Genomic DNA, 12,824 nt, shown 5'->3' on the forward strand with positions numbered 1-12,824 from the left:
TTTTTTATAAGTAACTTCATGATGGGTAGAAATGTATCTCCTAAAATTCTTATGTTGAAGTCTTCACCCTCAGCAACTCAGAATACGCTCTTATTGAGAAAGAGGGTTGTTGCGGATATGATGAGCAAAGTTAAAATGAGGTTATACCAGAGCAGAGTGAGTGTCTAATCCAATATGACCGGTGCCCTTATAAATAGAGGGCAAATTTGGACACATTACACACACAGGAAGAACATCATGTGAAGATGAAGGAGACACGACTTCTTGCCTAGATATGTCAAAGATTGCAAGTAACCACCAAACTAAGATAGACGGAGATTCTTCCCACAGCCCTCAGAAGAAACCACGGCTAACACCTTAATAATCTCAGACTTCAGCCTCCCGAACTGTGAGAAAATAAATTTCTGTTAAGACACCCATTTTGAGGTACTTTGGTATGTTGGCAGACAAATACCAGCTTCAGTGGAATCTGTACATTTGCCAACATACTTTGTAACAACGTGCATTAATGGCTGACATTCTCAACAACTCAGCTAGTGAGTAGGCTCAAATGTTTTGGACTATTTCAACATAATGACACTTGAGAGTAAAAGGCAGGGGAATTTTGCTGTTTGAAAAGGATACAGCCCTCTTCAAAAATTGATAACAATCCGTGCTAGTGTGGGAGCTGAATAGAAAGTATAAAAGTTTAAAAAAAATTGGTGGTATTGTCTGAATCTGAGGGTTCATGAAGTTCTTAGGATACATTTTCAAAGACTAAGAAAGGGTTTTTTGTACAAAGCAAAGGAGATGAAATTCAGTAAATGACATAAAAATAAGCACTCTGAGGGGTTAAAGGCAGGAAATATCCATTGTGGGGTCAGGAAAGGAGGTGGCATTTGAGAACAGCTCAGAAAGACATTGCATCAGTCAGGGTCCAGTCAGGAAAACAGAAGCCATGACTGGTGCCTCAGACAGAGGGGATTAGATCCTGGGCATTGGTTACTCTGGTGCTGAGAGCTACAGAAGACCAGAAGGTCTTCTACACCATGCTGATATGATGCAGAGGTCAAAAGCTTTAAGAAGCAGTTACCATCCCCTGGGCTGACAGAAGAAATGGTGGTTGGATGTCTCACAGAGGGGGCCAAGGCACTGCAGGTACTGGACCACAGAAAGGCTTGGCCATTTTCTCAGGCCACCCAGAGGGGCACAGCTGGGTGCTGGAAGGACTGGGTGGTGGCTGTCTGGGACTCCTCCCACCTCAGGGGGAGTAAAGCTGGGTCAGAAAGTGTCCACAGAAGTTAGGGGCTGAAGCCAAAGTTTTCTCCTTCAGAAAAAAATAGATGTAGGGTGTGTGTGTGTGTGTGTGTGTGTGTGTGTGTGTGTGTGTATGGCAGGGGCAGGAGGTGGTACTTGGAGCTAAGAGTCTATAGGTGAAACAGGAAGAGATGGAAAGGTTTTGATGAAAAGAAGTCAGTCAGAGAAAGATAAATACCATATGATTTCACTCGTATGTAAAATTTAAGAAACAAAACAAATGGACGAAGGGAAAACAGACAAACCAAAAAAAAAAAAAAAATCAGGCTCTTAACTACGGAGAACAAACTGAGGGTTGCCAGAAGGGAGGTGGGTGGGGGGATAGGAGAAGAGGGTATGGGGATTAAGACCACACTCGTGATAAGCACTGAGTACTGTATGGAAGTGTCGAGTCACTGTACCGTACACCTGAAACTGATAAAACAGTGTATGTCAACTACACTAGAGTTAAAATAAAATAAAAAAAGAAACAGGGTTAAAGTGGTATTTGAAGTCTCTTGAAGTGCCTGGATATAGGCAAAATGTCTGGAATATATGGAAACGTCAGTCAAATATGCTGATTTCCTGATATATGTCAGGAATGAGTCTAGGTGCTGGCGGTATTAAGGTGGACAAAGGAGACAATAGTGATTAGTGGATTATGTAATTTAACTTGAGCATCGAATGTGTATTAGTGAAAGAAGTAGGAAATAAGACTAAAAAGGGAGGAGAGGCGCCTAGAACCGTATTCTGGATAGCCTAGGAACCATGAGGAGGGAAGTACACAGAATTCAATACACCATGGTTAATCTTCAGTGCTTTGTGGAAGTGGATCTCCATGTCTGTCAGTGGGTCAGTGGCGTTAAAGCAGAGTAAAACAGATTTACTGTTTCCTAAATAGTCAAATGTATTATTTTACCATCATCATCGTCATCACCATCGTCATCATCATCATCACCATCGCTATTATATTATGTATCCAGCACTTACTACATGCCAGGAATTGAGCACTTTTCTTACATCACATCAGTCCCCCCCGACAGCGCTTACAGAGTAGGTTCCATGGCTCCAATTTTATATGGAAAGAAAGTGAAGACCAAGAATATAAATTATTTGGTTGAAGGCATGTTGATTATAAGTGGCTGAACTTGGATTCCAACCCAAGTCTGACTCCAAATCCCTTTCTCTGAAGCATTATACTCTACTATGTCTCAGAAAAGTCATCCAGACTCACACACTCTTTCCAAATATTCAAGCCAGCAAGGTCACTTCAAGACTCAAGTACTGCCTGGCAGCTTGAGCCAGCCCTCCATACTCTTAGTTCAGCTCATTTATAATCCCCTCCAAGTATTACCTCCATTCGTCTCACTTTTAAGGTTTGTCCCAGCCCTCAGAGATGACAGGTGAATGATGGTAATGAGAATGTGGTAATATGAAGTTCATAAACAGGAGGGGTTGCCAGCAGTGGGCGTGAAGAGGTTCACAGAGGACGCATCTGGGAGAGAGCAGCCCCAGCTGTTTTAACATATGTGCAAATTACCAGCGTGCCCACACACCCATGCAGACCTGATCACAGTTGTTCAGAAGAAAGCACAATTAAACTCAGAAATGAAAACATACGGGCTACAGTTGCTTTTTTCCCAAGCCTTAATGGTTTGGCTCTTTATCTTACACATATAAACACAGTAAACAAAACCTCCAAATAAATAAGCAGCAGGTGCACCGGTATTATCTTGCCAAGATATTATGCAAGTGGTACACCCAGCAGAAGCACATATCCATTGGTTTCACTGAAGAACGTGGGAGGAGGCAGGCAATGTTGAGCCGGCAGGTTAAATTAAAACTCATCTGGCTTTCAGAAGTACCTGATTGCCCAGAGTTGGAAGGTGCCCAGGGGCACAAGAGGTGTAATTGCCCTGAAAGAAAATCCAGAGATTGTGAACTCTGGAAAGTTTAAGATTTAATGGGGAGTATCCAAACACATGCAAAACTATTTAGCAAAAGGGAAGCGACTGTAATAATCTTAACAACTTCTATCCAGCACTGCGCTGGGAGTTTTGCTTATAACGACACCTGATTATCTCACCAAACTTCTAGAATATGTACATCGCATGATTTTCCTGATACAGAAACTGAAATTTAGATATATAAAGTAACTTTACTACAATATGTTTTAGATATATATAGATAGATAGCTATTATACATAAGGAAAATAGATGCAGAAAAAGAATTTGAATCTAGAACTAGGTTAGTAATTCCTATAACAAACCGCCATATCTCACGTCTTAATTGCTAGAGATTCTTCCACTTTAAAGATTACTTATAAGCACATGCTTGTACCCTAAACCACCTCCACCTATTTCTAAAAGAGCCTGATATTTGTCAAAAATTCTGGCAAATATATGCGTTGGCGGTGCATGTATTATGACCACTTTGATATTATTTTACCAAAATCTGCTTTTTCTTTTTTTTTTTTTTTCAGATACATCAGCAAACCTTAGCTTGTTCTACCTAAAGAGTTTAAAGTACATTTACTATGGCTTCTTTTTTTATCCTGTATGGCGCTCAAACTCTAGGGTGAAAGAAATTTAAAGCACACACCCAGGGGATGCCATTTTGAAAATGTGTATGGGCTGTCATGTAGATAAGCCAATAAAACAATTTTGTCAAAATGGGTCTTAATGTCTTAATGTCTGCATTCTGATTCAGGCAATCACTTCATTTCTTATCTTCTTCCTTTTAAGCCTGTGCATACTTTATATATTAACAGTATTGAAAACTATATGGGTCCACTGGGATCTCTCCTCCTTCTGGGCCTTTGTGCCTTCCGTTCTTGGACTCCAAATCCAGTTTGATCTTCATCTCTTCGGTAAACCTTCTCTGCCTTCTCCAGCTGGATGAGGCATCCATTTCAGATGTTCCAAGAGCATCCTGGACAAGTTGCTATTAGCACTGTTTAGTTGTAACAATAATGGCGGTAGTACTAGTAACAGCAGTCGTGTTAATAGTGAAACTAACGCTAAACTTAGACTACCAGCAGCAATAGTAATTGTCATGAATTGACTGCCTCCTGCGTGTCAGGCACAGGATGAGGAGCTTTAAATATATTAACTCTAATCCATGTAAGTGCTATGGATTGGCATGAATTCATTACGCCCACTTCGCAAATTGAGGGAAACCTAATTTGTTTTCATTTCTCCATTATCGGTAGCTATCTCTCCATTACCATTTCTTATTTTCAGTCTTCATGCTGCCCTCTTTGCTTCCTTAAGTAATTTAGCTATCTATTTATATTTTATAGATTTTATTTTTATATATATTTCCCCCGAAGAACTGTGGGGTTTTTTTGTATTTGTTAGTTCACTATTTTTCTGATTTCTAAATCACTGATTTATGTTTTTTCTCCTATTAAATTGTATCCCTCTTCTTTCCTTAGGTTTGTTTCCTTTTTAACGGTTTGAGTCTAGATGCTTAATTCATCTGATTTTTCACATTCTCTTAATGTGAGTATTTAAGTCTATGAATTTCCCTGGAGCAGTGCCTAATTGGATCCCATACTACCTAAATCTGTATTTCATCAATTCTAAGACACAATTCTTCTTTTTTTTTTTTAGGATTTTATTTATTTATTTGAGAGAGAGAGCACAGAGGGAGAGTGAAAGGGAGAAGCAGACTCCCCACCGAGCAGAGGCCCTGATGCAGGGCTCCATCCCAGGACCCTGAGATTATGACCTGAGCTGAAGGCAGATGCTTAAATGAATGAGCCACTCCAGTGTCCTAAGACACAATTCTTTAAGGTTATTTCAACTTGTAACACTTCTTTGAAAATATTTATTCATTCATTCATTCATTCATTCATTCATTCATGAAAGAGAGCATGAGCCCGTGCGCAAGCTGGGGGAGGTTCAGAGGGAGAAGGAGAGAGAGAATCACCAGCAGATTCTGCGCTGAGCTTGGAGCCCATTGTGGGGCTCTATCTTAGGACCCTGAGATCATGACCTGAGCCAAAATCAAGAGTCAGATGCTTAACTGACTGAGCCACCCAGATACCCCTTTAACACTTCTTTGAATAATAGATGCCTTCATCAAAGGGTGAACATATGCATCTGTTAATACACTAAGCTCCATTTTGATCATACTCCAATGGTCATCAGCCAGGCTGGAGTCCTGAAATAGGAGCCCTTCAGAGGCCTGCACACGCTTAGGCATGTGTTCCTCCTGGTATCACTCCTGTTGAGTTACATGCATTAGTGGTATTCTAAGAGCTGAGTTCAGTTGCTGTTTCAAATGCTTTCATTTTGTCGATCGAAAACATTCTATGAACAATTTTTAAGAAGATCAAGAAAGCACTACCATCAACACTTTCCAAATGGGTATCAGTGGCTTGAAAGAAAATTCTAAAGGTAATAGTGACCACTCTCTGAAGTAATGCCCCATCACTAACGTACTTGATGGCACAGAAGAAAAGTTCTACGGAATAAAACAGAGTGGAGGCATAGCTTACTGGCCGAAACTGTCCTCTTCATGAATATAAAATAGCCATGTGCCCCACAACCGATATGATGAAGTTACATTTGAGTCTTTAAAATTATGACTTGCTAGAAATTTACAATATTGCTCTCATTTCCATTTGATCTGTGTGTCTTTAAGAAGGGATTTTTAAATCTCCAGGTTATACTGGCTTTTTCCTTTCCGGCTTTGCTTTTAATTTGCAGCTTCACTGTAGGGGGACCAGAGAATGTTAATGTTGTCTTCATTATTTATATATTTAAATAATCTAATGAACTTGTGTGTGTGTGTGTGTGTGTGTAGTTCTAAAAACAGCCAGTCTTGTCAAGGTTATAGGGACATTTGAAAAGAAGGTGGTTTCCATCTTTTGAGCGAACAGATCCTTTTTTTACTTTTAGGAGACCCTCAGGAAGCCTTTAATTTAAAATCGGACAATAAATAAAATAAAGTTCTGTAATCCTAGTAGAAGATAAAAAATTAGAGAAAGAGGGGACACCTGGGTGGCACAGCGGTTAAGCGTCTGCCTTCGGCTCAGGGCGTGATCCCGGAGTTCTGGGATCGAGCCCCGCATCAGGCTCATCCTCTGGGAGCCTGCTTCTTCCTCTCCCACTCCCCCTGCTTGTGTTCCCCCTCTCACTGGCTGTCTCTCTGTCAAATAAATACATAAAATCTTAAAAAAAAAATTAGAGAAAGAGGAAACAAGATTTGAAGGAGACTGATTGTCTTTAGTTGTTGAAAGTGAGTTTTCAAACCACGAGTCAAAAGCAGAACATCAACTTAAGGAAATAAATAAAATAAATGGAGAATAACAGAAGGTAAGACTGGGTTTGAGGACAGAATAGAAAAGAAGTGTCTCTAAAACAGAATAAAGCTTATGTCCAGTCACCTCATGCTCCTTTTCCTGTGTCTGTCTTACCAGCATTTCCAGTATTTCTGCCTTAGCTTTTTGTCATTTACGAGAATCTGAGAATTACCTCTACTATTATTAACCTAATAACTTTTTAAAAATCTGTTTCATATCAATTCACTCTTTACATAGCATTGCTTTAAGTAATAATACCCATGAGCTAATAGAATGATATGACGTATATACATGCCATTAAATAGGATGGTTAAAAAAAAAAGCTTGTCTATGTATCTTCTAAAATAATCTCACTCTTTGTGCATAAGACTGATAAACACTGCAAGACCAGTAAATGTTTTATACTTTAGTGTGGCGCCTGTGGTAGAGCTGGTATTGCCCTCAAGCTGACTGCAGGGAGGTGAGTCATGGAGGTGACTGATAGCCATGCGGTTTGAATTATGAGCAACCTGAAATAAGTAGCAATAAGAAGAGAAGCTAGGGATCTAACATTTGTTGAATTAAGAGTCCAAGATGATTTGGAAGTCTTGAGATAGACAAGTTTAGGGCAAAAATCACTTATTCTGTTTTGAATTAAAGCCGACACTGTCTACATTAGAGGTCAGATTCTCAAGAACCTAAGAAAGAAAATATTTCTCCTTCTGGTTTCTTGTCACTAAGGAACAATCTGGCTATTGAAAGAGAATAACGTCCAATAATTTGCTTTCTTTTCTTTTTCCCAGGGCTTATTTCTTAGCAGGTATTTAGGCATAAGTTGAGTTTTCCATCATGTACAAAATACAATCGTCATCTCCACAAGGGACTACCACCATACAGTCTCTAGACTCATTGTCCTCGACTGATACTCACTGTCAAATATTTAAAGTACATTTTATTTTTTAATTTCTTTTGTAAGTAAACTCTACCCCCAATGTGGGGCTTGAACTCACAACCCCAAGATCAAGAGTTGCATACTCTACCAACTGAGCCAGCCAGGCGCCCCAAGCATATTTGTATCACAAGTCTTCGTGTTAGTTTGTAGCAAGCCAATTTTATTTCATTAGTTAATGACAGAAGAGGTACACGTGGCTTTGCTAGTGTGAAAGAGACCGTAAATTATAGGATTAGAAAAAATAAACGCTAGTTTCCAATTATTGAGCATTTTGTGCCAGGAAAAATGAAACATGAATGTGAATATTCTAACTTTGCCAACAAAAATATTAAAACTTACGTAGGTTAATATACTAAATGTCACACAAATAGTAAACAGAAGAACTGGGGTTGCAAATCAAGCCAGTTGGGCTACAAAGCCCACGCTGCTATTAGACCTCCAGATGAAATGATCCAATAGACCGTAAACTAGATTCTTGTCTTTAAATGTTTTAAGTGCCACAAAACAGTTTCTTGGGCTGGTGCTTACTTTGTTAGTTTGTAGTGAAGATGAAATGAAGTCATGTGAGCAAACATGCCTATCAGCCCCACGTGGCATGTGTCAGTTCCATGAGCTTGAGTTCCTTTCCTTCCTCAGAATGAGTAGCTGGTACTGGCAAGCTCTTCACCAGCCCTGCCTTTCCTTCCTTCTGTGCATGGAGCTAGAGTACATTTACCAGACTTTAGCAGTGGCCGCATTACTGAATTCCAGCCAAGGGTATGTGAGCAGCTATGATGTATTCCACTTTCAAGTAGTCCCATAAAAATCTCCTGCACGAGCTCTTCCAACGCAGGTGACCTCTAGAGTGGCCCTGACAATCACTTCACCAAGACGGTGGAGTCACAAAATAGAAGGAGCTTGGGTCTCTGAGCTACCACTTGGAGGAGAGCTATTTAATTGGGTATAATTTTGGACTGTAGATAAGTTAAAAAAAATATTCTATTTGGTTAAACCACTGAAATTTTTGAGTTTGTCTCTCACAGAATTGGGCCTATTGTGTTAGCTTATGAATGTCCTCTGGCTGAAAATAATTCAAAATCCTTGAAAAATCTGGATATCAAAGTAGAAACATTAGACATGGCTTGCACACTGACAAAAACCAAAGTCCTAAAATTACTTAATGCACTCAAAATTATTTGAAATGCTGCCCAAAGCCATTTCTGGAAATATAACTCAGAGGTGAATTATAAGTCTCTGATTAGTAATTTATCAAAATCTTAAAAAATTTTTAGAAGACTTCAAAGTTATTTCTTTAATTTTGATTATTCATTTTATCAAATTACTACTTTCTTTAATAACACATTTTTCTCTAACCCTTGAATTCATGACATTTGAAGTGCTATGATTATAATTATCTCATATTAATATGTTAGTTTCTTCAGAAATTAGACTCAATTGAAACACTTTAAGGTTTTAACCACTGTAGACTTAATTAGGTTAATTAAAATACTATTGTGTTATATTTTTACTTTATGATTACCCCATTATCATTAATGATTTTGATAATAGCAATAGAATTTATTATTTATGGAGCATACTTTCTTTCCTAAAACATTAGTTTTATGGTTACCTTCATTAAAAAGAATCAATCAGGTGCATACCCAGAGAGGTTTTTGCCTACTTTTTCTTTAGTTTAATAAAGTCTACTCTATAAACTAAGGCTAACATAGTCTCCTAGTCATAACCTGTATTATGCACTAGCAAATCACTTTAGCTGAAAGGAGCTTACCTGTGCCTTATAGGTGTTTCACTGGATGCTAGCCTGTGACTTCAGTCAAGCAGTTAGGCATGTCTTGAAAAACCCTGGAGTCTGCCAAGGAATGTAATAGTAATCTCTCTCAAATGTCAATTTCTAAAGACTGCACAGATTTCAAGACCCTTTATGATCTTGCCTGGCTTAACTCCTCTGCCCCCTATTACTTTCAGCGTTGAATTCCATAAATACACTCTCTTCTCTGGTGTCTCTATGCCTTTGCAGTTACTCCTTCCTCGGCCATAGCTGCCATTCTCTGCCTTGACCACCTATCCAGCTCCTCTCCATCTTTGGAAACTGTTCAGAAGATACTTTCCACGGGGGCGCCTGGGTGGCACAACGGTTAAGCGCCTGCCTTCGGCTCAGGGCATGATCCCGGCGTTACGGGATCGAGCCCCACATCAGGCTCCTCCACTATGAGCCTGCTTCTTCCTCTCCCACTCCCCCTGCTTGTGTTCCCTCTCTCGCTGGCTATCTCTGTTAAATAAATAAATAAAATCTTTAAAAAAAAAAAAAAAAGAAGATACTTTCCACGGAAGAATCTCTTATTCTTTTCTTGGTACTATTCTTTTTGACTCTACTTGTTTCCAAAATTGTATGCTGCATATTATATATCACTGTTTGCCAAACACTAAACTAGAGGTTTATGTATATTCACATGAGAATTCTTCCAACTTCCACAAGTTTAACACTGTTGTCACATTTTTGAGGCGAGAAAAGTTCGCCTACTTGTTCATACTAGCTAATGGATGGCTTCTTAGGGCTCATGTTGGCTAAACATGAGTACCTCTAGATTCTACCCAAGGTCTGTCTGCTTCTAAAGCCCAGAATCTTTTATATTCAGGCAAACAGACATGCAAACAAACACATATTTGCTTGTTTCCATGTATGTGACTGAGAGAGGCTATCAAGGAGGGAGAAAGAAACGAGGGAGAGGTCAAAAGTAAGAGATTGAGAAAAAAAGATTTAAATATGGCAGATTCTTTAATACACCATTCTACTCAAAACGTGAATGACCAAGAGTGAGTGAGCCTGAGAGAGGAAGGTAACTCTGCTGCCCACCCATGTCATCTCAATTTGTGGGACCTCACAGAATATGAGCATTTTCTAGTCCTAAGTATAACTCTATTTTTTAATTATGTACATTTATTCCACCTCTTGGCACCCACAGACAAGCCAATGACTTCAATTTGTATTCAACCAAAGAAATGGTGATCTTTTTCCAACATGCAGATGACACACCCCAAGCTGGAATAATGCAAAGGCAGTCCTCTGTCTGTAATGTCATACCTTCTTAAAGTATGCTTACGTTCTGACGTGAGAATCCTACCTTTTGCATATTGCAAGTGCTCAATAAATACCTATAGAATGACTGAGTCAATAGATAAATGCTACTACTCATCAACTTTTGCTCCTGCTCACACAAGCCTATATTTTTTAGCATTTCTTCCTTCCCTAACTTAAACGGTCCTACATCAAAGATTCTAAAGGATCAACTGATTTAATGCTGTTTCATATAAAGTATCTTTTATGAGGTGAAAACCCAAGAAGCATGAAAATCTAATGCTTTGCTTTGCTGCTTATGATGGCTTCCCTAGGCATACCATAAGCCAAGGTCACATCAGCGCTAAGCCAGAACACAGTTGTCTGGTATCTTCTGATAGTACAGAAAAACACACGTAAAGTCACTGTGTGAACATAACAAAAGCACAAGATGAGCCTGTAAATGTGTCCAAAAGAAAGAAAACTACTTTGGAGAAAAGTTGACACATCAAATTTATTTCATGCAAGAAGTCTGCATTAAGAATATCATTTGCATCCTTTGTATGCCTTGTTCCTATTTAGATTTTTTCATGCCATGTTAAATATTGATTTGATCTTATTTATTTATATCTTATTTGTAAATTGCTTGCTATGCAGCCTATTAATGTGTTTTAATTGAATTACATATATTCATTTATGTATTTGTTCATCCTCCCATGGATGCATTTTTAGCATCACTCCACATTTGGAATTCTGGATTCAGGGACCCACGAGGATCAACTCTCCTCAACCACCCTGCTTTTCATTGCTGAAAACTCTTATCCTATATTGAAGGCAAACCCTACTGACACTCTCTGTATCCTCAAAGTCAATGGATAACTCAGTACATGTTAAATACAATGACATTCCAGTTATTATTCTCTATAAACTGGCCTCCAGCATAGAGATAAAAATGTCATTTAACTAAATGTTTCCATCTTATCCTGACTCATGTAGCAGAACAAGAATATATAACACAGTAAAAATTACTTTTGAAAAAATAATTTTTTAGCTAACTTGGACACTATCGAATAGAGCTCACGGTTTCTATTGCAGGAACTCTTAAATAAGTTGAGTTCCATTATGTTTTACAAGAATCGTCAACCAACCTCAACTACAACTAAATGTGTCATTTCCAATTATAATAATAGCCCAGATCTATGCTATAATAAAATATCTTTAGTTTTGGGGTAAAGTGACAATATCTTTTTACAACTGAATTTTATCTAGGTAACTTTAAAAGGACAGGAGTTCTAAATATATAAGTTCGCAGTGTTTGCAAAGAAAAAGGAATGAATCTTTCTTGAGAGTTGACCTTGAGCCAGGAACTCTTTTAGGCTTTATTTATCTCACTTAATATCCACAGTACTCCCTTTGAGTATTATTGCCCTCTGTTGCTCATAAAAACACTTCAGTGCAGAAAGCTTAAACACCTAGTCCAAGGTTACACCATTAAGAGGTGACAGAAACTACACTGAACTCTAGATATGTCTTATTCTAAAACTAGCCTTGAGAAAATTCTAATCAAGATTTTTTTTAAATAGCTTCCTATAAAATGGAGAATTACACCTTGAAGAGATTAAATACTATCCAGATGTTGTTTTTTAAAACTAAAATAATAAATACTATTGAATAAAAACTGTATTTACCGTAGGGCGGCATGGGATAGATACTCTCTTCTATGCAATTGTGTAAAAAGTTTCCAGCAAGGTAATCAAATGCTTAAAAGTTCTCCCCAACTCATCTTCTTACAATTGCCAAGTACACATTTAAAGAACATTCTTAGTGAAGGATGGTGAACTCACAACCCGCCTTTCTTTTCCTCTGGAAAATCAACTCAGCCATACTGTCTACAAGTGCCTTACACGGTGTCAGGAGGGGCCATGAAAGAGGGTTATTAAAAAAACTGGATTTCCTTTCTCGAGCATCACAGTGAAGAATGAGAGAGAAAAGGAAAGCCGGTATCATGTGTGCTTTTATGAGGACATGTCAGCCCGTTCAGGGAGCAAAGGACCAAGGTCAACGAGTGCGCTGAGAGTTTATCCCTGAGAAATGACACTCAACCTGAGCTAAATTTATCAACTCTAGGGCACATTCAACTTCTTTTATCTGCTACATTTCACCCTGTCACCCTTCAGGACGACATTAAGTGCAAAACTGTAGAGAAAATAATATCTGTTTCTGAAATGTTTTCCTGAAATTTCATTATATT

This window comes from Ursus arctos, unplaced genomic scaffold (assembly GCF_023065955.2).
Source record: "Ursus arctos isolate Adak ecotype North America unplaced genomic scaffold, UrsArc2.0 scaffold_9, whole genome shotgun sequence".
Classification (NCBI taxonomy): domain Eukaryota; kingdom Metazoa; phylum Chordata; class Mammalia; order Carnivora; family Ursidae; genus Ursus; species Ursus arctos.